Source organism: Mirounga angustirostris, unplaced genomic scaffold, assembly GCF_029215605.1.
Source record: "Mirounga angustirostris isolate CCGP_5_RB_7025 unplaced genomic scaffold, mMirAng1.0.hap1 SCAF_6, whole genome shotgun sequence".
In the NCBI taxonomy this organism is placed as follows: Eukaryota; Metazoa; Chordata; class Mammalia; order Carnivora; family Phocidae; genus Mirounga; species Mirounga angustirostris.
The window spans coordinates 52,571,280-52,597,275 of NW_026991714.1; the positions used below are offsets into that span (position 1 = coordinate 52,571,280).

Here is a 25,996-nt window from a genome sequence, read left to right on the forward strand (position 1 = left end):
CTCATGCTCTCTGTCTCTCATTCTCTCTCTCTCAAATAAATAAATAAATAATCTTTAAAAAAAAAAAAAAAAGACAGGGCGCCTGGGTGGCTCAGTCGTTAAGCGTCTGCCTTCGGCTCAGGTCATGATCCCAGAGTCCTGGGATCGAGCCCCGCATCGGGCTCCCTGCTCTGCGGGAAGCCTGCTTCTCCCTCTCCCACTCCCCCGGCTTGTGTTCCTGCTCTCACTATGTCTCTCTCTGTCAAATAAATAAATGAAATCTTTAAAAAAAAAAAAAAAAAAAGACACTCAAGAAATAAGTATTCAATAATGACAGTTGACCATATGCTTCCTTCCCCCAAAATACAGAGAATATTATTGAGATTTCACCCTGACAAGAAAATGAAAACCTATACCGTGGTCTGAATAACATTCATATGGTCAAGTCTGTAATATAAGAGCACATCAGCATAAAAACAATGATAGTCTTTTGCTCTCGGGAAATGAGTAGATCAAAGAAGCAATATTAATTTGAAAGGATACATGTTTTCTATTAACAGTATAATTTAGGAATGTAAAAGTATAACATACTATGTGTTTAATGGGGCAGTTGTAATTTTTAAAGATTTAAACAAAGTCTAGTTGGTTGAGAACTCACTATAACTCACAAATAAGATATTTTATTACTATTATTTACTAAATGCTTACTATGAACCAAACAGTGTCAGGCATTCTAGTTATCTTTTTGTTTATATTCACAACAATCACTGAACATTATAATTGCATTCCCACCTTACAAATGAAGGACTACATTCAAAAGATTAAATAATTTGTTCTAGCTAATACAGCTAGTTAAACATGGAGTCCAGATTTGAAGCAACCAAATCAATACCACTTTGCAATGGTCTGTCTCCTGCAATGACTGCCCACAGGGCAGTTCGGAGGCCCATCTCAGCCCAGTGGAGGGGTGGGAGGGAGGACTGGGTTAAATGGTTTAAAACATGCCTGCCTAGTTCCTTGCCCAAAGTTTCCATCTGAGGGGATTGTGGCTATAGGAGGTGCCATGACTCTTTGCATTGAAAAGAAAACTGATTCTTCTGTTCTACTTCCATGTGGGGGCTTTCACTTCTTGCTAGGAAGAGTGCAATACTGGAATCCTCAGCACATTTTCCAATCTACCTTTACCAGTAATAAAGCTCAATACTTCACTTTGTCCCACATTTGGCACCTTGTTTCTGTTCTCAATTAGTTAAGAACCTGGAGAGCTGCAGAAGTGACTCCATTAGACCCTCTTGAACCTCCAACTGGCATGCACAGTACAGTCAGAGAGACGTGCAGTGTAGGTTTGAGATCAAGCAACTGTCATTAATACTAACAACATCAGGTGAACCACAGGGATGGCTATTATTTGCAAAATAAGTAAGATAGCTTTTTTATGTTTAACCATAAGGTTTCAGAGATAATCTATTTTTGAACATGCACTTACTTCAATATATGAAATTTTCACACCATTTGGTCTGACCACTTTGAAAAAAACCTAAGTTAATACCACCAGCTTTTTTGTTGCTGCTCAGGAATTGGACTCTACCAGTGCGCTTAGTCCCACATTCTAACCCCAAGCCTTATTAGTCTGGCCCATCTTCTCTTTAATAATATAGAAGCCTTCCTAAACCCTTACTTACTTTGAGGAGCCAAATCTGATCGTTTCCTTGTGTACTGAATGCTTCAGACTCAGGTTTTCTCTATATTCCAGAAACTTCCCTGGTTACGCCCCAAGCATCTTCTAGTATTGTTCTCTGTTCACTGGCTGATAAAAACTAGCAGGGCAATAAGCAAGCTGATCATGGCATACCGAGCAGTCATTAAACCAGAGGTAAAAACCAAGGAGAAAGAACATAACAGGAATGTGGTAGGGAAAGGAAGAAGAAGAATGCAATGTTCCATGATCTGATTGACTAATCTGTTTTTTCTCAAACCGGTATACATGAATCCCCAAGCATAAACTGAGACATGCTGGGGATACACTAGGAAAATGAAGGTGAATGCTAAACCTGATATGTAGTATCAGCTTTCTTCATTCGCTCCAGTATTTCAAAGTTAATAGACCAGCAGTGAATGTTTCTTTTCTGGAAGTAATTAAAATATTTCTATATTTAGGGGCACCTAGGTGGTTCAGTCAGTTAAGCAGCTGCCTTCAGCTCAGGTCATGATCTCAGGGTCCTGGGATTGAGCCCCACATCAGGCTCCCTGCTTAGCAGGGAGTATGCTTCTCCCTCCCTCTCTCCCTCCACACTCTCTCACATGCACTCTCTCTCTCAAATAAATAAAAATTTTTTAAAAATATTTCTATATTTATATAATCAGTATGCGAAGAAATGCAACATTCATATGAATTCTTAAGATAAAACAGAAAATTTAAGAAATTGTCAAGCTACCCTGAGGTACATACTGAACTTCCAAGGGGTATTCTTACTCTCCTCTGCCTTTGGGGTTATGCAGGTAGTTTATAAAGCCCTATTTTACACAAATTTGGGAGTGTCTGGATTAACAACCTAGAAACTTTCTCCAACCCTTCCAAAAAGGGTCAATCACTGCCCCTACAGTGCGTCTACAAAATTTTACATTAATTTATATTCCTTCCCTAGCATTTATCATACCACATAATTATTTATGGGTCTATCTCATCAATTACAACTAGTTCCACTAAGACAGCAAGTACCCTTTATTCATCATTGTATTTCCAGCTCCCAGGAAAGTGTCAGGAACACAGTACCCCATCTGACAATATCACACCTGTTAAATGAATGAATGAATGGGTTAAACTTACACATTTCAAAGAACAATAATTTCTTTCTAGCAAGATCATTTCAACAAAAAGATTTTCTTAATGTTTTAATTACATTAGACAACCCATACAAATACCAAATCCAGATCCACTTTACAACTATAATGGGATTTGAAAAGCTCATTCATTCACCCATAGTCAGGAAACCACATTCCAAAGATTTAATAAAAAGGCAAAAGCAAAACACTAACTGCACAGTTCTTTATACAAAGTATACCCTTTCAAATCAGAAAATTTCTGGTCATGCAAAAACAAAACTGTGATTAAAATGGAAAACCTTTACAAATGATGCCTGCCAATCTGTTTATCTTAACACATCTCATTAAGGGTGAGAGATCTTAAGACATAACACATCAGTATCACAGTATATTAGTTTAGCTTTAATTACCTATGCTCTACTTCTAGTTCTATACTTCAAACCTATCTGGTTCTCAGAGGGCACGTATCTCTACTTTATGCAGACTCACGAGGAAAACCTTAATTACATTAGGAAAAAAAAAAAAGCTACAATTATTAATAGTGCCTATGATCTTCCTAGCTTTTCAAAGCTTTCCATAAGATGATCAGCATTCTCAAGGTAGTATCAGTGAAAAATGGATGAATAACTATTTTTAAAAGGATAAGCAACATTTTCTCCTACATTCTAAAAAGGGCTCTATTTATTTTAGTATAAAATTTGCATGTTCTAATATTATCATCTCAAAAATTTAAATGTCCTATATTTTACTGAATAGATGCATACTTAAATGTACACATTTCCACTTAAAAATATACTACAGGCTGCCAATAATGTAACTAAGTGGCATTTTATTAGTTAATGCCCCCACAGTGTCTGACACATTGTATGCAATTAATAAACATTTGATTAATTAGGTCTACAAATACTTAAGATTATTATATGCCAGACACTGCTTTAAGCAGGCATAGTAAACCTAACAGATATGGACCTCCTCTTCATGCAGACTTCAGTTTTGTGAAGAAGGCAGAAAATCAACAAACACACAAATATGTACTTCTCAAATATGGCAACTAGAATGAAACAAAACAAGGTGATATTAGTAGGGGGTGTCCTACTTTAGACTGGAATATTAGGGAATATCAAGAATGCTTCTCTGAATCTGGGCATTTGAGATAAGATTTTCCATCCAAAGATTTGGGGAAAAGATCATTCCAGGTTATGGGAACAGCATGTGGAAAGGCCCTCCGTCAAGTTTCAGAAATCGAAAAGCCAGGGCACCTGGCAGCTCAGTCGATGGAGCATGCGACTCTGGATCTTGGGGTTGTGCATTCAAGCCCCATAATGGGTGTAGAGATTACTTAAAAATAAAATCTTAAAAAAAAAAAAAAAGAGGAAATTGAAATGCCGGAATAACTTGATCAGAGAAAACCAAAGGAAAAATAGATTTCTGAGAAACTGGCAATGCGACAGATACCATAGATTTGTAGCACATGTTAAAGATTTAAGGTTTTATTCTAAGTGCACTAAAAAAACCTAAAATAAAGCATTACAGGTGAGGCATGTGCAAGAAAAACCAAGATACAGAATGCTAGAAGGCCTTGGTCCTACATCAAAAGCTTGGTAAGGTACACATATATTTCAAGTTAACATGTCTAAGGTGCATACGTGTTAGGTTTTTCATAATTCCCTGCTTTAATCAACTTTTTAAATTAACCCATCATCTTCCAGACATCATCACTCTCTCCTCCCTTTCCCTTTGTATGTCCATACCAGTAGGACAGTAAAAGAGTCAAATAAAATGAAGAATAAAAGTACATCATAAAGACGAATTGGGAAATTAGCCTCTGAATAAGTGAGCTGACTAGTTCTTTACAGGTTAGGATGAAATGGGAACAGGGGTCTATGCAGAAGATACATACATTCTGAACTATTTAAATGTTTATAATGTGCATTATTTTTAAATCAAAACAGACTATATTTAACAAAAAAACAGACTATAATTATATTTCTCATTAGAAAACAATTTAAAATCATGTAACTGCTTAGCAAAATATCACCAAAATCTTTCAAAAATTCTTTCCACTTCATTTTTCATCAAAATGAAAAAGTAAGGATTAGCTATTACTTTGTGAGATTAACAATCCTTGTAGGGCACCTGGGTGGCTCAGTCAGTTGAGCAGCCAACTCTTGATTTCGGCTCAGGTCATGATCTCAGAATGGTGGGATGAAGCCCCCAAGTCAGGGTCCATGCTGAGCACAGATTCTGCTTGAGATTCTCTCCCTCTCCCTCTGCGCCCCTCCCCCGCTTACTCTCCCTAAATAAATAAATAAATAGAATCTTAAAAAAAAAAAAAAATCCCTGCATCTTCATCTTCTACCTGAAACTCAAGTATGCCGAGAATTTCCTTGGAAATTTCTACCTACAATATTCTATTTGATAAACATCTTCCATTATTCATTGAAACATCTTTCATCTCTACCAGGTGAGTTTGAACATTAGTGTCCAAAAAGAGCTATTAGTCAACATTTAACTCTAATTTTTTTTAAATTTTAAACCAAATTTTAAAGTAAATGTACATAATGATCCATCCACAAAAATCTGTCCGGCTAAATACCCAGAAATATGTGAAAATACAATTACAAAGGCACACATATTAGCATTGTTTTCAACTGGGGCGCAGGGTAAGCAGGAGGAGGCAATCTAAACATCTAAAAAAAGGACAATTCAGTAAGTTCCATGGTATCATGCTGCCACAAAATTGTCAGTGAAAAGGGCGCCTGGGTGGCTCAGTTGGTTAAGCGACTGCCTTCGGCTCAGGTCATGATCCTGGAGTCCCGGGATCGAGTCCTGCATCGGGCTCCCTGCTCAGCGGGGAGTCTGCTTCTCCCTCTCCCGCTCCCCCCTCTTGTGCTCTTTCTCTCTCTCACTCTCTCAAATAAATAAATAAAATCTTTAAAAAAAAAAATTGTCAGTGAAAGATATTCAAAATATACTGTCTATGATAAGCTCTTTTTTTTTTTTTAAAGATTTTATTTATTTATTTGAGAGAAAGAGAGAGAGACAGAGAAACAGCATGAGAGGGAAGAGGGTCAGAGAGAGAAGCAGGCTCCCCGCTGAGCCGGGAGCCCGATGTGGGACGCGATCCCAGGACTCCGGGATCATGACCCGAGCCGAAGGCAGTTGCTTAACCAACTGAGCCACCCAGGCGCCCTAAGCTCTTTTTTTTTTATGTGTGTGTTCATCAAACAATACACAGGTTGAAGTAGAAATTCACTTTTTACCTTATCCTTCTTTTAAATGTATTACAATACACTACCCAGGATTTTAAAATAAAAGCAGAAAACGTCAAGAAATAACTATTTAAAGATACAATTTTACATTTCTTGAAATAGAAAAAATGATTTTAAGTAAAACCTAAAAGAAATAAAACTTAAAATTACCCTCCAAAGTACTTTACTTCTGTCATTCTCAAAGCAAGGTGCATACAATTTTCTCCATTTCAAGTGGAATATTTACTTACTGAATAGTATCAAACTAGTAGACTCTGAAGTTAGACTTAAAAGGATTATAACACATCTCCAGATCTCTCCACATTTCACAGACCCTATTAACAAACACAGAAGGATGGCAGAGAGCACAAACAGATCCCTCCTCTCTCTAAAATCACATTTCAATGGAATCTATAAGCCCTAAGAGGTCCTCTAATTTTGGACATAGGTGTATTTGACTGATGGAATCTAGGCATGTATCCATGCCCTAGATGAAAAGGGGATTGGGAATAAAGCACCTAACATTTTTAGCTTTTAGTAAAAAGGTGGCTCTGACTCATAAATTGGGGGAATATGTCAAATATAAGAAAGGGGTTCAAATGCTAAAAAGAGAAAAATGACAAATGTTCACTATTCATAACAACAATGGTGGCATTCAGACAACCACATCACCCTAAACGACAATTATCAAGACTATATGGTAGTGGAGCCTAGCTAGCTCAGTCAGCAGAGGGTGTGACTCTTGATCTTGGGGTCATGAGTTCAAGCTCCATGTTGGGCATGCAGCCTACTTAAAAATAGAAAAAAACCATATGATATCTAGACTCAAAAATATTATAACCACAAATAACTTGTTGGTTATAAGGTAAAAAACAAACTTTATAACAGAACAATTAGATTTTGTTGCCACTTTATCCAGTGATTAATCTCAACATCACTAAAACCAGGACAACCAGATATAATGCATTATGATCTACACAGCAGCAACTATAAACACTGATGCCCAAAATGTTTTTAATTTAAACAAACTTTTAAATCTAGCTTTTAGGGGCGCCTGGGTGGCTGAGTTGGTTAAGCGACTGCCTTTGGCTCAGGTCATGATCTCAGGGTCCTGGGATCGAGCTCCGCATCGGGCTCCCTGTTCGGTGGGAAGCCTGCTTCTCCCTTTCCCACTCCCCCTGCTTGTGTTCCCTCTCTCGCTGTCTGTCAAATAAATAAATAAAATCTTTTAAAAATAAATAAATAAGTCTAGCTTTTAGCTTACAGAAAATACAAAAAACAGAAAACAATGAAATAAGCCAGACAAATTCAAAATGTGGACCATTTTACAGGACAACTGTCTAGATGTCCGGACAGTTGTGAAGAAAAAGGAACAAGTGGGGAGATGTGTTACTAAATGCAACTGCGTAGTCCTTGATTATGTCTTGATTTAACAAACCAGCAATAGAAGACATTGTTATGGGCTGAACTGTGTCCCCCCCAAATTCATATCTTCAAGCCCTAACCTCCAATATCTCAGAATATGACTGTATTTAGAGGTAGGGCCTTTAAAGAGGTGATTATGTTAAAATGAGGCCATTAGGGTGGGCCCTAATCCAATCTGACGAGTCCTTACAGGAAGATACAGAGACCCCAGTGATTTACACATACATTCATGTGTGAAAGACCATGTGAGGACAAAGAGAGAAGGTGGTCACTGATAAGCCAAGGAAAGAGTCCTCAGGAGAAATAAAATCTGCCCACATCTTGACCTTGGACATCCAGTTTCCAGAACTGTGAGAAAATACATTTCTGTTGTTTAAGCCACCCAGTTTGTTGGTATTTTGTCATAGCAGCCTTAGTAAACTAATACAATACTTCAGGTACAAGTAGCAAAATTTTGATATGGGCTAGGTTTTTTACGATACTAAGAAATTGTTAGGTATAAGAATGTGAGAATGTGTTACAGTTATGTAAGAAAATGTTATCTTTTAAAGATGCATTTAAATATTTACGGATAGAGGTGCCTGGGTAGCCCTGTCGGTGAAGTGTCCGACTCTTGATTTCAGCTCAGGTCATGATCTCAGGGTTGTGAGATCAAGCCCTGTGTAAGGCTCCACGCTGGGCATGGAGCCTGCTTAAGATTCTCTCTCTCCCTCTGCCCCTCGCCCCTTAAATAAATAAACAAATAAATATTTAGGGATAAAATAAATTTCTGTAATTTGCAGTGCTATACCAAAAAAAGACATGAAGATAACAAACTGTTAAATGTAGATGGTTATGTGGCTACTAAGTAAACTATTTACTCTTTCTTATAAATTTGAAATTTTCCATAATGAAAAGTTAAAAACATATCTATATGAAACTGATGTAAAGAGAATTGAGGGGCACCTGGGTGTCTCAGTTGGTTAAGAGTCTGCCTTTGGCTCAGGGCATGATCCTGGAGTCCCAGGATGGAGCCTTGCATCAGGCTCCCCACTCAGCAGGGAGTATGCTTCTCTCTCTGACCCTCCCCCCTCTCACGTGCTCTGACTCTCACTCACTCTCTCCCAAATAAATAAAATCTTTAAAAAAATTTAAAGAGAATTGATTGTACAATAGAACAAAGATTCCCAAAATGAATGCCCACAATTAAAAGACATTAAAATGAGGAACAAAAGGAATACAAAAATACACAAAACTATAATTATACCTTCAACAAATATTTGAGTGCATACTATGTACTAAGTACTGTGCACATGGAGGTGAACAAAAGAGACATGGTCCTGCCTAATGGGGTTTACAATCTAATAGAGGAAAGATGTAATAAACAGAAATAAATACAAATAAACAGAAGAAAAAATATATAAATGTGTAATTTTTTTTTAAAGACTTTATTTATTCATTTGAGACACAGAGATAGAGAGAGAGAGAGAGCATGAGCAGGGGGCAAGACAGAGGGAGAGGGAGAAGCAGGCTCCCCACTGAGCCAGGAGCCTGATATGGGGCTCGATTCCAGGACCCTGGGATCAGGACCTGAGCAGAAGGCAGACCTTTAACGACTGAACCACCCAGGCGCCCCCCCCCCTTTTTTTTTGAGAAAAAAAATGTGTTCCTCCTTTAATCCCTTTTGATAAAGAGATCCAAAAATACCTTCTCTCACCCCTAAATCTAATATGTCACAAAGTCCTATTGCTTTTACCTCACAAGAACTTCTTAAATCTGTTTATTCCTCTCCAACTTCACTACTTCCAACCAATTCCCTTACTTGGATTACTGTAATAGTTTTCTAAACTGCCTTCCTGATTCCAGGCTTACTCATCTCCAAATTCATTCTACCTAAGGTAAACAGGCAACATCCAATATTATCATATTTTTGTTAAATAAGATTTTTAAATTACTCTTGCCAAATATTGAAGCATATTTCCTTCAAGCATCACTCAAAAGCTAGTCCTAAAATAAAACTAGCCCATAAGAGTAATTCTCCCAGCTAAATAATCCTGGTTTAAAAAAAAAAGTTACCTGAATTAAAAACAATACTTAGAAATACTTGGGAAGCACAGTGTCCCAACATTTCTCCATAACATTCAACTATCACCAAAATATGTTACACTTGGGTTGTCAAATAAAACACAGGACACCCAATTTAAATTTCAGATAAACAATAGTTTTTAGTATAAATATGTCCCAAACATCATGTATATTTTTACTTCCTAGATCTGGCAACCCTAGTTATGCTAACAAAATTATCACAGCAAGCAAAACCTGACTTTAATTTTAATTTTTTCAATATAGAGGTTACTTAAATTTAGGGGGAAAAAACTCCATAATCCTACCATGCTAACACAATTAGCATTTTAGTGCATTCCTCTTTTTCTTATATACTTTAAATGTTATATTCACCATTCCTTAAATGTATAGGCATTTCATTATGCTAACACATACACCTGCTTTTCTGTCTTTTCCCTTTTTCTCTGTAGTTATTTCTTTAGAATACTCTCAGAAATGAAATTACTAAATTGAAGGTTTATTAAAAGGTTATGAGCAGTCTAACAATTCTAGATACATATTGGCAAATTACAAACTACTAGCAATATTTGATATGCCCACTTTACTAAAATCTAACCAGCCTTATGTTATTAGTATTTTCCAAAAAAACTGAAATAGGTATAAAATAGTATTTCATTTTGCTTTAATAAGCCTTTCTTTGGTTACTGATAAGATCTAACATTCTTCTACCAGTTGCTTATATCTCCTCTGCTATCAACTATCTGCTCATTTCCTTTACCTATTTCAAAAAAAGTTTTGTTCTTTATAATAAAGCTTTCCCAAGTGAAGAATGAAAGTGCCAAATGTCTAAAGTTATAGTCACATGAACCAAATGAAACACTATAGTTTATTTCTTCAATCCTCATCATCTTCCAGAAATTACATTTTTATATACTCTCATTTTATATACATACATTATCTCAAGTTTCATTTAAATTCTCATGATTAAAAATAATTAAGAAGTTGAGTTGACTCAAATTTCCTGATATTTAAATACCATTTCTGTTCAACCTAGTACTTGGATATGCCAAAGAAACTTCTCTTAATTAATTTGATCATGGAAACAGAAATCATGTTGCAGATCTACTCTCTTTAATAATCCAGATACACCAAGAAACCTGATTTTGCAATGAGAGTTTACTCTCCAATGCTGTCAGTAGTCCTTGCAAATATAAATATGCACTACTGGTTTCAACAGAAGACAGAGTAAGAAAGTAATTAAGTAAGTCAGCACAAATTCATCAATGCCATTAGAACAGACCTCAAAGCTCACAACAAGCTAACAGCAGGCCTTTAAATGGCAGGGATTTTTGAGATAACCTAATTTAATCTCTTTCCTCTCCATCCCCCACCCACTTTGCAAAGGAAGAAATCAAGGCAAAATGAAGTGAAATAACTTTCAAGAAAGTCTTAAAGCTAGTTAAGAGCAAGAATATCTGCTTCATTCTGCAATCAACCAAATTTTATTGAGTGGCTTTATTCAAAGCTCTATATACCAAAAGTGAAAAAACGGGCGCCGGGGTGGCTCAGACAGTTGAGCAGCCAATTCTTGATTTCAGCTCAGGTCCTGATCTCAGGGTTATGAGACCTAGCTCTGCATTGAACTCTGCGCTCATTGGGGAGTCTGCTTCAGGATTCTCTCTCCCTCTGCCCCTCCCCCTCTAAAATAAATAAATTTTTTTTTTTTTTTAGTGAAAAAAACAGTGAAGTCCTTGCTCTCAAAAAGCTTACATGCTACTAGGGGATGGGAAGAAGAGTAAATAAGGAAAGAAAGAGGGAGGGAAGGAAGGAAGTTTCTATGACAAGGGTAAGTATTTTGAATTCAACTACATTGGGCAACGTGGGAGAACAAGACTAGAACAGGGTACCACTTCAGATTGGGTGGTTTGGGAAAGGCTTGGAGAAAATGAAAAAAGAGCCGAGATCTGAATGACAAGAAGACAGGCACAGGAAAATAGAAGGAGAGAACATTCTGATTAGAGATGCTCTTATATCCAAGTATTCATCAAGGAGTAAAGGGTAAAGGAAAGGTGGGTTGACAATGCTTTTTTTTTTTTAATCAAAACATGTACCATTTAAGTACAAAAGATATTACAAAAAGATTTAATAATAATAAATTTAATAATAATAATAATAAATATGGCACAAACATGATTTTTCCCAAGTGATAGACATATCAAGATAAAATACTATCGTAGGAAAATATCTAAATCATGATGATTTAAATTCACTACTTAAATATTTCAATGATCACATTTAAAGATAACAAAGTAAACACACTTCCATTTCCAACTTTTCTATTAATTTTGACACCAGCGTATACAACAGCCTAGGACTTTTTTCCAGCAAAACTATGTATCTTAAATGATGCTAGGGATATTGGGCTCAGAGAGTAAGATGTTTGTTTCAGCCAATAATTTTGCTCTTTTTATTTTTTTTTTAATTTTTTTTTTAAAGATTTTTTATTTATTCATTTGTCAGAGAGAGAGAGAGAGAGAGAGCACAGCAGAGGGAGAAGCAGGCTCCCTGCTGAGCATGGAGTCCGATGCGGGACTCGATCCCAGGACCCTGGGATCATGACCTGAGCCGAAGGCAGACGCTTAACCGACTGAGCCACCCAGGTGTCCCAATTCTGCTCTTTTTAAAAATCAGTTACTGGGGCACGTGGATGGCTCATTCGGTTAAACATCTGCCTCCGGCTCAGGTCATGATCCCAGTGTCCTGGGATTGAGCCCCACTGATGAGCTCCCTGCTCAGTGGGGAGTCTGCTTCACCCTCTCCCTCTGCCACTCTCCCTGCTCATTCTGTCACTCTCTCTCTCTCAAATAAATACAATCTTTTAAAATAAAATAAAATAAAAATCAGTTATTTTTAATACATGTATATGTTACTTTCCCACTACAGTCAAGTTCCTGAAAGACATGGTTTATGCCTCCTACTTCTACACATTCCCCCACAGCACAGAGCCGTGTGAACAGTAGAGATATAGAGGGGGAAAAAATACATCATTCCTAGAATGTCTTAACACGTTATCACAAAGGAACAATTCAACAGTCCATAAGCCTTGAATAAATTGGACTCAGCTCAATGAAAAATAACTCTCTAATCAAGTAAGTAGTTTAGTATCCTAAGCATTTTAGTAACTAAGAATAAAAATAAAACAAACAAAAAAAAAAACACTCAGCTGGTTTATGAGGTTTTAAGCCAGAATATAAATGTTATGCCATGTCTGATCAATCTGGTTCCACCCATAAACCTTCATATAAAGCCACAGGCCCTCCCCATCCATGTTTCCTGTTTGAGGTCAAGAGCACTGGCGTAAAATTTCTGCCATCATTCCCCAGGTCATCCAATTCTCCCTCCCCCTATTTAAAAAAAAAAAATTTTTTTTTAAATTATCTCTATGCCCAACATAGGCTCAAACTCATGACCATGATATCAAGAGTTGCATGCTCAGGGCGCCTGGGTGGCTCAGTCGGTTAAGTGACTGCCTTCGGCTCAGGTCATGATCCTGGAGTCCCGGGATCGAGTCCTGCATCGGGCTCCCTGCTCAGCGGGGAGTCTGCTTCTCCCTCTGACCCTCCTCCCTCTCGTGCTGTCTGTCTCTCATTCTCTCTCTTGCAAATAAATAAATAAAATCTTTAAAAAAAAAAAAAAGAGTTGCATGCTCTACCAATTGAGCCAGCCAGGCACCCCTCCTTCCCTCCCCCTATTTTTTGGTCTGCTGCTGTCAATTAAAGTTACTAAAGGGGTGCCTGGGTGGCTCAGTCAGTTAAGTGTCTGCTTTTGGCTCAGGTCATGATCCCAGAGTCCTGGGATCAAGCCCCAGGTTGGGCTCCTTGCTCAGCAGGGAGTCTGCTTCTCCCTCGCCCTCCATCCCTCCCCCTCCCCTGCTCATGGTCACTCGCTCTCACTTGGTCTCACTCCATCTCACTCTCTCTCTCTCAAATAAATGAATAAAATCTTAAAAAGAAAATAAAGTTACTAAAAGCAAGGAATACTGAGGATTCTGGCTTGGTTAATAGGGCCAAGAATACCTACCTGTACAGAGCACCTTCTATACACCAAGCACCTATCTTATTTCTTAAATTTCATGAGGTCATGAACTATTATTACTTTCATTTTACAGATACATAAACCCAGAAGTAAAGTTACTTATCCAAGGTCACACAGCTAATAAGTCTGTCAGATTCAGGATTCTTTACTCCCCAAGAAATAGATCAATAACAATCCCATCATAAAAAGGTCAAGATGATGGCCATACAAAGCATAACCACCAACATTAAGTGAACAAGGTCAGAAAGCAGCAAGGCCTAGAAAAGAAATTCTACAATCTTTCCACCTACTTTAAACCCACTGCCATCATAACAATTACAAGTTTGACAAGGGCGAGGAAAAGTTTTTCTGGTTGGTAATCCAATTTGGAAACTAAATAATTTGCTGCCATCTAGCTCAAAGATTGTATTTTTATGTAGTAGTTATTTTTCATTTTAAGACATTTTCATTAATAAGAGTAATGATCGATCCAATTCGGCTCTAACATAGTTTACAAATTCACTTAAAAAGTATTACTGAAAATCCTACTAAGTGCCCAATACAAGAAGAAAGAAAGGAGAAAGGAGAGAACATTTATGAGAATTTAACTATGTGCCAGGAACATAGCTATGTCTCCTCTAGATTCCTTACCTTATTCAAGACAAGTAACCCTAGAGGCACCTGAGTGACTCAGTCGGTTAAATGACTGACTCTTGATTTCAGCTCAGTCATGATGTCAGGATCATGAGATCAAGCCCCTTGTCAGGCTCTGCACTCAGTGTGGAGTCTGCTTAACCCCTCTCCCTCTGCTCCTCACTCCACTTGTGCTCTATCTCCAAAATAAAAATAAAATCTTAAAAAAAAAAAAACCTATGCAATAAATGCTATTATCCCTATTTTACAGATAGACTTCCCCAATGACACAAAGAGCCAAGATCCAAAGCTAAGGTAGACAAATTTCAGAGCCCTAAACAAAACAGTTTTTGCTCTTTAAAAGCCTATACTGTAGTCTAATGCAGAAACAGGTAACTTAAAATACAATGTTTTAGTATCACAATAGGGAGGAAAACAGAATGCTCTGAAAGCACATATGAGAGAGTCTACAGTTTCAGTAAAGGCTTTCAAGATGATGATGTCTATGCTAAGACCACAGCTACGAGCCATCCAGAACAGAAAGGCGATCTGGTCCACACTCTTTAAAAATACCTGGTACCCGAATGGTCAAGGACCTAACTCTGATACATTATATGAGCAAATAGTTTCTAACCAATGTTACATAGCAAATACCTTGCTGAACTATGTCTAGTATTTTGTAAAATCTGCAGGTCTATGTGTGTCATATATAAGAAGAAAATTAAATCTATGGTTATTCAAAGCCCTTTGGAAATCAATCATTCTGGATAAGCAATTTGATAACTGAAATAAGAGTTTACCCTCTGGTTTTCATACTACAGTTGGTCTTTGAACAATGCAGGGGTTAGGGGTACCGACCCCCTTGCAGTCAAAATTCACATATAACTTTTGACTCCCCCAAAATTTACCTGATTGTTAGAAAATTTAGCTGATTGTTAAAAAAAAAAAAAATACTACTACTAAGGAAGAAACAATTGGCGATTTTAAATAAAAGCTGTTAAAATGAAAAAAAAAAAAATAGCCAGATGTTGACTGGAAGCCAACGATTGTTATGTTACTGGTAACATAAACAATTGAATAACATATATTTGATATGTTATATGCATTATATACTGTATTCTTACAATAAAGTAAGCTAAAGAAAATGTTATTAAAATTATAAGGAAGAGAAAATACCATATTATATGTGGCCATATTATATTTATCAAAAAAAAAAATCCACGGATAAGTGGACCTGTGCAGCTCAAAACCACATTGTTCAACACTCTGTTGTATTCCATATAAAAAACTTTCTAAGCTAAATACTTTAATGCCCTCATAAATGTACTACACAGACCATATACTTAACCTTTTCTTGGTAAGAGAGAATCTCACAAATTTCCATTATTATTCTATACTATTAGAAATATATTTGATACCTTAAAGCTAATTATGTAAGGTTGTTTTCTCTATGCTATCTATAGTTTTTAGATTTGGGATTTTTTATAGTTTTTCCTATTCTTCACTGCTATCATCTCAGCAATCTCACTATCCTGTTATCAGTATGTATGTATATGACAGCATCTCACCTCTTCTAAATTATTCCTCCTAATCCGCTACCTTAAAAACCACAAGTACCATATTTAAAATAAGTTATCAGTGAGAGCTAAAAAGCTTTATTTATAAAATATTACTTATAAAAATGACATCTACTTTAGGGATTTTACAATGATTCAGAAAGATGAGGAGCTGCCTACACTGGGTCTACAAAGGTAAAGAGTTACAATTTCAGATTTTCATACCTCTAGTTAAAATGTCTCTCTTGCCTTCTTTCACCTCAACTCAGATATTTCAGGCAGCCTTACCTGAAACCTCAGACCAGGTTACATAACCCTCTGAAGCTTTCCTATACGACACATTTTATCCTGCCCCATCCTTGCTAAACTCCACTGTATATATGTTTCTCCAGTATGACTATCAGTCCTTAACAGTCTCTTACCTGTGCTTCTTGAGCACAGAACCTATACTCTGACTTATAAATAAATGCTTGTTGAATAAAACAATGTCAGAGACTGAAACTGAATTTATGGCCATAAAGCCATAACACTCCATACAATTAAAAATGACCTTTCATACACATAATGATATTAACTTTCTTCTGCAAATATACACTCAGGACATCTAAATTTAAGGGAAAATCATATGAAAATTATTAAGTACAAGCATGTGACAACATACTATTAAACCTTTTTTATCTACCACACCCTGAAAAACATCTTTTTATCTTGGGGGGAGAAAAGCAAAAATACATAACTATATTTTTCCCAGGCAACTACATATTTCTGTTCAACCTAAGTGCAAAGAATTGACATTTAAAGAATAGTAATTGTTGATGATCCAAGCTAAAATAAAAATTATCTTGGCTGTATCCAGCTACTTTAAGGTGTTAGAAAAGAGTCACCCATTACAGGATTCATAGATTCCTGATGTTGCAACGGTCTTAGAAGTTACCTCATGTTATAATATTCCTCCTCATTGCAGAAAGAATTCACTTTGCTAGAGATCAACCAATCCACTAGTTATTCAATGCACCCCTACATTTCTCCTTTCCTCTTTCACTCACTGACCCTCTGGACCCGCACAAAATACTATGCAAATAGTAGTCTTTCAAATATCTGTTCAACTTATTTTAGTAATTACAAAGTAATATAGGTGCTTATCTATTTCCAAGATTTCTTTGGCTCCTCAAAAATTATCCAGTAAAACGAAAACACGAGGCACATTTACAGGTGTTCTTTTGTAAACCTTAGTTTTCTTAATTCTCATAACCACCCTATGAAATAGGCAAGATAAGTATCATCACCCCATTTAAAGAATCATCAATAAAGAGTAGTAGCTGAGAGTCACTATGAAGCTGATTTAGGAGCAAAGGAGACCTGCCTCTTACGAGCTGGATGATTCTAAGCCATTTCCTCCTCCCACAAACTGGGAATGATAGTATAATAGCTCCTAACCCATATAGTTATTGTCAAGATTAAGTAGACAATGCACAGTATCTCGTATAACTAATCCACTAAACAATTAAAGTTAGTTCATTATTATCACGCAAAAAAGAAATCACTTTTTTGGTAAATCACTTTTCCTCTCTGAATTTCACAGCAGCACTGGATCAAGAATTAAGGTCCTGTGTTCTACCTACCTTGTCTTCCACAAAACCAAAAAGTGTTTTTAGTTATTTGCAGCTTAATGACTATTTTTGTCCATCCCCATCCCCCAGCCCAACCACAATTTTTTAAATCTACTATTATCCTCTTCCAAATAAAATTCTCCAAAGTACAAAAATTGCTAAAGCCCTCTATTTTAAAAAGTAAATTCCCCTCAGTGGACTATAATAAGGTTCCACTACGATTAGCATGCAAACAATGAAATTTATATGTAAAATGGGAAGTACCACATTAACTGCTAAACAAACTGGTTTCTCTAACCTATTATTAAATTAATTTTTAAAAATTTTATCTGATATCTTCAAATGGTAGAGAATGCTATTTTACTGTTTGTGAAAACAACTATAACAGGAGAAACCTGTTTCACCTATCAAAACTATTGACAATGTTGACAAGAAATATAAAATGCATTTCAGAATTAAAAAAAAAAAAAACTTAGAGACCTAGACTCATTTGTGAAAAATGAAGCTATATAACTCATGCATAAAAATTTTATAGGTTCGCTTGTATAGGTAAACCAGTGGTCCTAGGATTTGAATAATAATAATATTCTAGAATATTGAGGGAAAAATGGATGAAGGAAAGAAGACATTAACTGAATTACAATTCAGTACCAAACTTGATAGGCGTTCCACAAAAACTAGGACAAGGGCAAATCAAAACATTAGTCCAAACATGATCCTTAACAAACAGTAGGCGAAATATGACACAAAGATTTAAAATGAAAGAATACATACATACATACATACATAAATAAATAAAATGAAAGAATACAGTTCATGAGGGAAGAGCTTTGCAGAAATAGTAAATGAATGAGGTCTGATGGCCTCAGATGCTAAAGTAACAAAATTACTATAAAAACAACCTCAGAAACCATACTGTCTGCCAGTAAATGTATGTATAGGCTCCCTTCAGTGGTTGACTTTTCACGAAACTAAAATACAATCTATTCAAAATGTCATACCAAGATAAATTACTCCAGAGAGACTACTCAAGGAAATTCCGGATAACCACTCTAAGAACCATTTGCATTTGTACAATGCTCTTAGCAGAGGCCCTCAAAATGACGAATACACCTTGAAGTACAGAATAAATATTCTATATGGTTTATCAAAAATTAGTATTCTGTCTCTTAAGCCTGCAACAGTGAAAAACCACAGGGTTCTATTTTTTTCTAAAAATAGTATTTGTTATTTGCATCCCCTGTGGTGGAAGTCTCATTTTGAAGTCTGGCAATTTTGCTTACTGCTGATAATGAGGGCAGAATATGGGTGTATATGTGGGGTAGGGGAAAAGTTGAGAAATCCCTCACTAGTACATGAATGTATCCTACACTTGCCCTTTTAAATGCGCTCCTTTCCTGGAAATTTCGCAAAAAAAAAAAAAAAATCCCTTTGGGGATTTGCATTACTTTCATATCTGTCAATATTTCACATGATAACCTTCAAAGAGTCCGACCACTTGTTCTTAATCATTTGCCAGGTAGACTGTATTTTCACCACAAATGTCAACTACTAGTGGGTGGTGTGCATGTGTATACGTACATAATACTCATTTATGTATATGTGTATTTCTGTAGAAAATACATAAATTAAAGACATCGATATCACAGTTTGTACCACAAAAAATGACGGTAGAAAATTTGGAAAGATTTTAATAAGCTCTATTTGGGAAGCCTAACACATCTCACAAAAGACAAAACAGAAAACAAAACAAAAAAACAACAAAAAACAAAAAAAAACCAACACCCTGTGCTGACATGATTAGCTACTCCATTCAACTGGTGTGAGGTATCTGAGGCATGCTGCATCTGAACCCTTATCATACCATTTGGGGTGTGCTATCCTGTGGAGCAGTTCATATGAAACTGCTGAAACCTTCTAAAATGATAGGATGACATACTTTATATATCACAAGCTTAAATAAACGAGGAACACAGTATGGCAACGACATAATTCGTTATTTATTTTAGAACAAAAGCTCATCCCAAAAATTCTTCGTCAACCATCCAGAAGTAGCCCAGCTTTTACCAACCAAGCAGTTATTTACTATAGCAACTTCATCACCAAGATTACCAAAATTTTCCACACGCTTCTAACAGTCTCTGTATGTGTTGTTACCTGGGCAACACTCTAAAAGGGCTTTTACCTTTACAGAACTGGGAGGTCAAAACGAAGTAAAGCTTCTTCAAATTAACTGTGCACCATTTTAATTAGAAGCACTAAGTGTGAAATTATCAGAAAACAGAAAACCTTGAGAACTACCACCAATTTGATTAAAAGACACACCTTACTGTCACTAATCTTCATTTCTAGCCACCCAATTCACCTGTGGAACAAGGGAAGCTCCATCCAGGACTTCAAAACATCCTCAGTCATACAGGCTGTCAAATACATAAGCGCTGAAATTCAAGGAACTTCTTTGAGTAGAAAAATAATCTATCAATCCCTCACATCTGGCTGTGGTATGAAATACCCTGCCTTGCTGCCCTAAATTCTGAAAGCTAGGAGGCTCAGCCATGGATCTGTAAAGACTGCCTTTCTGCCAAACCAGATCTGCCTCCAAAAATTAAGATCCAGTCATTTAGAAATCACATTTTAGAAGGCACTTTGAAAATACTTTCAAAACTGCTTCCTCCTCTACTACAACCAATTTGATGCTAGGTCTATTTGGCAAACAAAAAATAATGGTATCTCCTTACAAAGAAAATATTTTCCCTTACTTTCCAACAGTTTTAGGATTGGTAAACTTGAGGTTGCTTCCTTAACACTAATAATTTTTCCCTTCAGCTTTTACACTAAGGATATTCAAGTGCTCTCTGGGTCATATTCTAATCAAGTACATAGCATACAAAACTTCTTTAAGGTTAAAAAGTACTGGGGCGCCTGGGTGGCTCAGTCCTTAGGCTTCTGCCTTCAGCTCAGGTCATGATCCCAGGGCCCTGCTCCTCAGGAATCCTGCTTCTCCCTCTCCCCCTGCTTGTGTTCCCTCTCTCACTGTGTTCTCTCTGTCAAATAAATAAGTAAAATCTTTAAAAAAAAAAAAAATGTTAAGTAGTACTAGATGACGCCAGAGTCAAAAATGAAAGATAAACTGAAAAGCAGAAGGGAAAACTGGCATTCAAGGCTCTTCACCATCTAGTACTAACTCTTTCTTGCTTAGCCTTTTCCCTCTATGCCTTTGATGACCCTGGCCCTAGGCTCAGAAAGGCCTTTCTTTACATACTATTTGTCCTATTCCCACATGTCCAAATCCCAACTGTTCGTCAAAGCATGGTTTTAAATGTCACCTCTTCCCTTATCCTTACAACTAAAAGAAATTGCTCCCTCCTCTCTCTAAACTCTCAGAGTGCCTTATCTTTATTTCTTTACCACACTTACTTTCTGCCATATAGTATCTTTGTTTCCATATTTAATCCCCACATAAACATGAAGGCCTTAGGGTCAAAATCCATGCCTTATTCAACTCTATTCATAAACTGCTTAATACAATGTCTGGCACATATTAAGCACCTCAACTGAGCTACATGAAAAGCTTTAGTTAGGAGAGAAGTCCACTAGAAACAACTCCAGATTATTAGGATTCTGGAGACCAGCCTTTGTTAATAACTAGCTGTATCACCTTGAACTTCAACCTTTTAGAATGTTCATCTGCAAAGTGAAGAGGGTGGACCAAACCAGTTTTTAACTGTAGGCTGTTATCTATCATTAGCTGGCTATAAAATCAATTTAGGGGTCAAAATCCAGCATTTTTTTTTTAATGAAATGAAGTGGAATATAAATATCAATGTGTACTGTAGGCAGTAGTGTGCTGAAAATGTTCAACAACCGGCTATACAAAGGGAAGAAAAAAGCCCTAAACTATACCACTTGCTGATTTCCCTGGTGTAAATACTCTCACGCCATAGACAACTTCAAGTTACCAGCATGATGTCACTGAACATGGAGCTAGGTGGGAAGAGGAAGGCACACTGCTTCTGCAAGGCAGTATGATGAGCCAGTTCCAGCAAGGTCCTGAAAAGACAAGTATTGTTTTGCCAAACTTTTCTTTCAACTTTGCATGCAGGCACAGGAGTGTGGAGGGAGAGGGGACTGAATCAAGGTATAAAATGTGTTTCTTACTGTAAGTCACAGTCAAAACGGTTTAATAAATGTTCAGCTAAACAATCTCCTAGTCTCATGTGTCCTACACAATGCAATAAATCTTATTCTTGGTTATGTATGTAATTTCTTTACCACCACAATTTATTTCTCTTCAAAAATGAGAGTTTCAGAGATGCCTATTAATATCACCAGAAGGCAACTTACAAGGAGTGGAAATTTGGCTTAGGAAGTATCAGAAAATGGCCAAGGTTCTCAGCCTTTGTTCAGCCCCATACACCTGAGGGACATAATTACATCCTACTAGTAGCAGTGGCTCATTTAGCAAAGGGTTGGGGGGAGAAGGGGAGAGGAAGAGGAAATGTATAGTATGAAAAAAAGTCCAAGTAACTGTGACATTTGTGCCCATGCCCCCACTCCACTGAGAACTCAGGTACAGAGAAAACCAGTGCTGTAAAAAAGTAAATTTCTATATCTGATGTTTCCCAGCCAATTTCTCCAGCACAAGCCTGCATCCCCAAACAAGATCTCCATTACTGAGAATTCCCTACTAGAATTAAGTTTCTGCCATGGACTAGAGACATGTACTTGTTGAATTTAGAATAAGCAAGGGAAAAAAAAAAAACCAGCATAGCCAACAGTTGTTAGACTTGATATTCTGGGAAAATCAGGCTTTTATTGGGGGAAAAAAAAAACCTTTCTTACTTCTTATTTAAGCTTACTAAACTGAGTAAGGAGAGGGGAAGTTTCTTGAATATATTTTTGGCTGTTCTATGTCTATCACAACAACACAGTCTGTAACCAGATTTTTCATGAGTGTTTATAAAAAACTGTTTTTTCTATTTTTAAAGCTATTTAGAAAACAAGAAGGCTCAGAATTTCAAATAGACTAATAATCGTAGCCCAAATCTAACTCCAAATCAACTAAGTATATGCCTAGAAGTTTCCAATGAAAATCCCCCAAAATTACACCAAAAAGCACCAAAAGATGACAAAAAGGAGTCAGCATGAGCACAAATTTGCTATACTCAAACAATTTTGGCATCCTAGCTGTTGAATGCGTGCAATATGGAAAATAAATACGAAAAGGTAAATGTTGAGATACAAGTTCTGCTAAATTCCATTAACTCTTCCTTATTAGGGGTCCACTGAGGTTCACATACTTATTTACCCAATTTCAAATACCAACCATAAAGTGAAAATTATTTACCACTCTGAAAAGCCACGAGTCAAGTCAAGCAATGTCTTCTTCCATGTTCACAATATTAAACCTCTCCTCTAAAATGTGAGGTTTTACCATAACTCAGACTCAAGTCTGTACTTTCTCTGCCTCTACTGTTAGTGTGACAAATGTCATAAGACTATCTCCATAAGAAGTTCCTGAGCTATCTTTGCAGTACCAGAGGCTTGTATAGCCTTGTGCTCCTGGTCATCCTCAGACCCAGTGGCTGAGCCATTTATACAAGGCAAGAGCTACCTACAGGTAGCAACTCATTAAAACTTGTGAGACAGAGCAAAAATAGAAAAAAAAAAGCTCTGTGCCTGAGAATCCTATAGACTACAGTATCTATTTTCTAAACACCCTCTTTCCAGCCATAATCATCCCCACACCTCTTCAAGACAATGGTAGGATGGAATGCAGACCCAGTTCTACACCCTCAATGCAAGAAATTTTTGCTACTTAGCTACTACCCTCTTCAAAGTTCATCTCTTCAAGTTTGGCTATCTCCCACTCATAATATTTTTTCTTGGCACAACAGAATTCCTTCTTTTAACTACTCCATTAAGAATGGATAAAAGGACTTTTAGCTTTAATGCTGTATCATCTGAGTTCAAATATACAGTAATTGAACAAGTTGAAATCTGGGTTAAAGCAAAGGAAAAAATTTTAATTACAACTTCTTAGAAGTCACAAGTTTTACACTGATGAGCAAACATGAAAACTTTTGTTTTATAAGCCTAATAAAATTCTGTCATTCAAAGAAAAACAGCACAGTAACTACTAGGGTAAAAAGAAAATTATCTGAATCATGAAACATTAGCAAAGGAACAAAAATTCTCAGAATACCAAAACTATAATATATAAAAGTTCCTATCAAATAACAGGCCAAAAACAAAAACAAAACTTCATACATGTATTGTCACACCTTTTTCTGCTGGGTGGTGTATTCACATGTCCCAATAGTACTGGGATCTACTACCTTGTTTCCAGCTTTCTAAAATACAGTGTAGGCTATATAATATGTTCACATATAAGCACTGCCCAACTACATCCACTTCTCCAGATGACTTATTAATACATCATATCAGAGCACATTTTGAACTGATTTAATATAGACACCAGTCTCTCAGAGTCTCAAGTAACTCACCAAGCTGGTGAGCATTTAAATACAAATGGATGAGGGGCGCCTGGGTGGCTCAGTCGTTAAGCATCTGCCTTCAGCTCAGGTCATGGTCCCAGGGTCCTGGGATCCAGCCGCATCGGGCTCCCTGCTCCGCAGGAAGCCTGCGTCTCCCTCTCCCACTCCCCCTGCTTCTGTTCCCTCTCTCGCTGTGTGTGTCTCTCTCTCTCAAATAAATAAATAAAATCTTTAAAAAAATAAATAAATACAAATGGATGAAACTCATCTGGTCTTTCTTCCTTGCAATTTCATTCAGTTTCCTATGGGGCTCTATTGAGATAATGAATCATAGACCAGTTTTGAGCTCTAGCAGCTTGTGGACCAATATTTTCCAAGGACAAAATCCACTTCCAATTTGACCACAAGCAAACTTCATTTTTCTATTTTCTGACATCATAGTACTGGATATTCTACAGAAATCAGCATAAGCTAAATATAAACACGATTATAAGAAAAGTCAGTTTTCATGAAATTGTGTTTTCAGAACTGCAACAAGCAACTACCTACCTCCTACCAAGTACAAGAAATTTTAAATGTATTAAAAATCCCTAAATCTTCCAGTACCAAAAATGCAGGCCTTGAAATCAGTTTCCAGTCAGCGCTGAAATCTCTCAAGCAAAAGTTCTCTTTACCATTAATTAGTGTAATGAGGTTGGCGTTTCTCCTCACTTGCAGGAAACCTTCAACTCTACAAGTGACCACCTACAGTTCGGTACATTTTCTAAGATAATCTTGAGAGGTACACGGAGAATACACAAGTACCTGGACACACTGCCCTGGGATCAGAAACAAATCCTGTCAGTCCAGTCCCCTAGCATCCAGCCACCTTCCGCTGGCCGGTGGCCCCTTTCCACATGCTGACGCACTGCCCAGCCCTGCACCGTTGGCGACCAGTGCAAAGCACTAGCCCCGGCTCAGAAACTTTGACTCAGTTATCAGGACACTAAGCACCCACTCCTGGACAGAGGATTTTCGTGGCCAGGCGGTCAACTCCGAAGCGGGGCATTCCTTGCAGGCAGAGATCTACCCAGGGCGCAGCCCATCCCAAACTGCAAAACCACAAGCATCAACAACAGGAGCGGAGCAAAGTGCCGGGAGGAGGCAGGGGGAGCGCGAGGGCGAGACGCGGTCACGAACAGAAGCCTGAGTGTGGGGTTAAAAAAAAAAAAAAAAATACCCTAGCCACACGCCCCCCCGAAGGCAGGGCTGCTGAGACCGCGAGCCCGGCAGCAAGCAAGGCGCAGCGGCGGAGGCGGCGGCAATGTCAGGAGGGCACAGCTGGAGGCGAGCACCCAAGTCCCCACCCCGCCCCCAGGTGAGGGGCGCCCCGACTCCGCCCGCCCGCCCGGGCCAGGAAGAGCGACCAGCAGGCAGAGCTGTGGGGTCCAGGAAGCGACCGACAGTCCTGAAACATCCGTGCCCTCCTCCCGGTGGTGCTCTCGCATCCAGTCCTCGGCCCGGCCCCGACATCGACCCTCCCCCGACTCAGCCCCGGCGCCAACACCCCCGGCCCGGCCCGCGGCTCCTAGACGCCCGACTGCCTGCGGGCCCCTAGGAGGCCGCCCTCGCCTCACCTCCTCACGTCTCCGCAGACAGGGCCGGAACAACTCTGCCGGGCGCCGCGTCCCACCCGCCGCCCCGCGCTCTGCGGCCGGGCCCGTCCCGTTCACTCCGCGGCCGCCGGAGCCCTGGGAGGGCGGAGGGAGCAAGGCGGAGGGAGTGGAGAATGGGGGGGGAGGGGGCAGAGAGGGACCGCCCGGCAGGAAGAGGCGAGGGAGGGGGCGGGCCGAGTAGGAGGTGGGTCGGGAGCGCGCCCGTCCGGGCCCCTCGGCGCGGCGTGCGCGCTCCTGAGGGCGGAGGAGCCTTCTCGGCCCTCGGGGGCGGCGCGCACGCGCGTACACGTCCGCGCCTGGCTGTGGTGGGGCTGGGGACGGGGGGGCCCGAGGGCTGGGGGCGGGGCAGTGAAGACCTGACAGAACTCGGGTTGTCAGAGGGGGGACCCGGGAAAGGGCGGGGGACGGTCGCCGTCCCTCAGAACCTTCCGGAGGGGTAACCGAGCCCGT

The 25,996-nt window shown here is 38.4% G+C and overlaps 1 protein-coding gene across 5 annotated transcripts in view; it reads right to left on the bottom strand.

Annotated features, from left to right (window-relative positions):
• RABGAP1L (RAB GTPase activating protein 1 like) overlaps window positions 1–25,686 on the bottom strand; it is a 773,530-nt gene extending 747,844 nt beyond the window's left edge. For 3 of the 5 annotated variants that reach the window (XM_064594291.1, XM_064594289.1, XM_064594287.1), the window contains exon 1: window positions 25,508–25,685. The gene's annotated coding sequence lies outside the window, so the exon portion shown is untranslated. Of the gene's footprint in view, window positions 1–25,507 lie in introns of all 5 variants that reach the window. The other 2 variants (XM_064594288.1, XM_064594292.1) reach the window with 2 other exon arrangements.
• Between the last annotated feature and the right edge of the window lie 310 nt (window positions 25,687–25,996).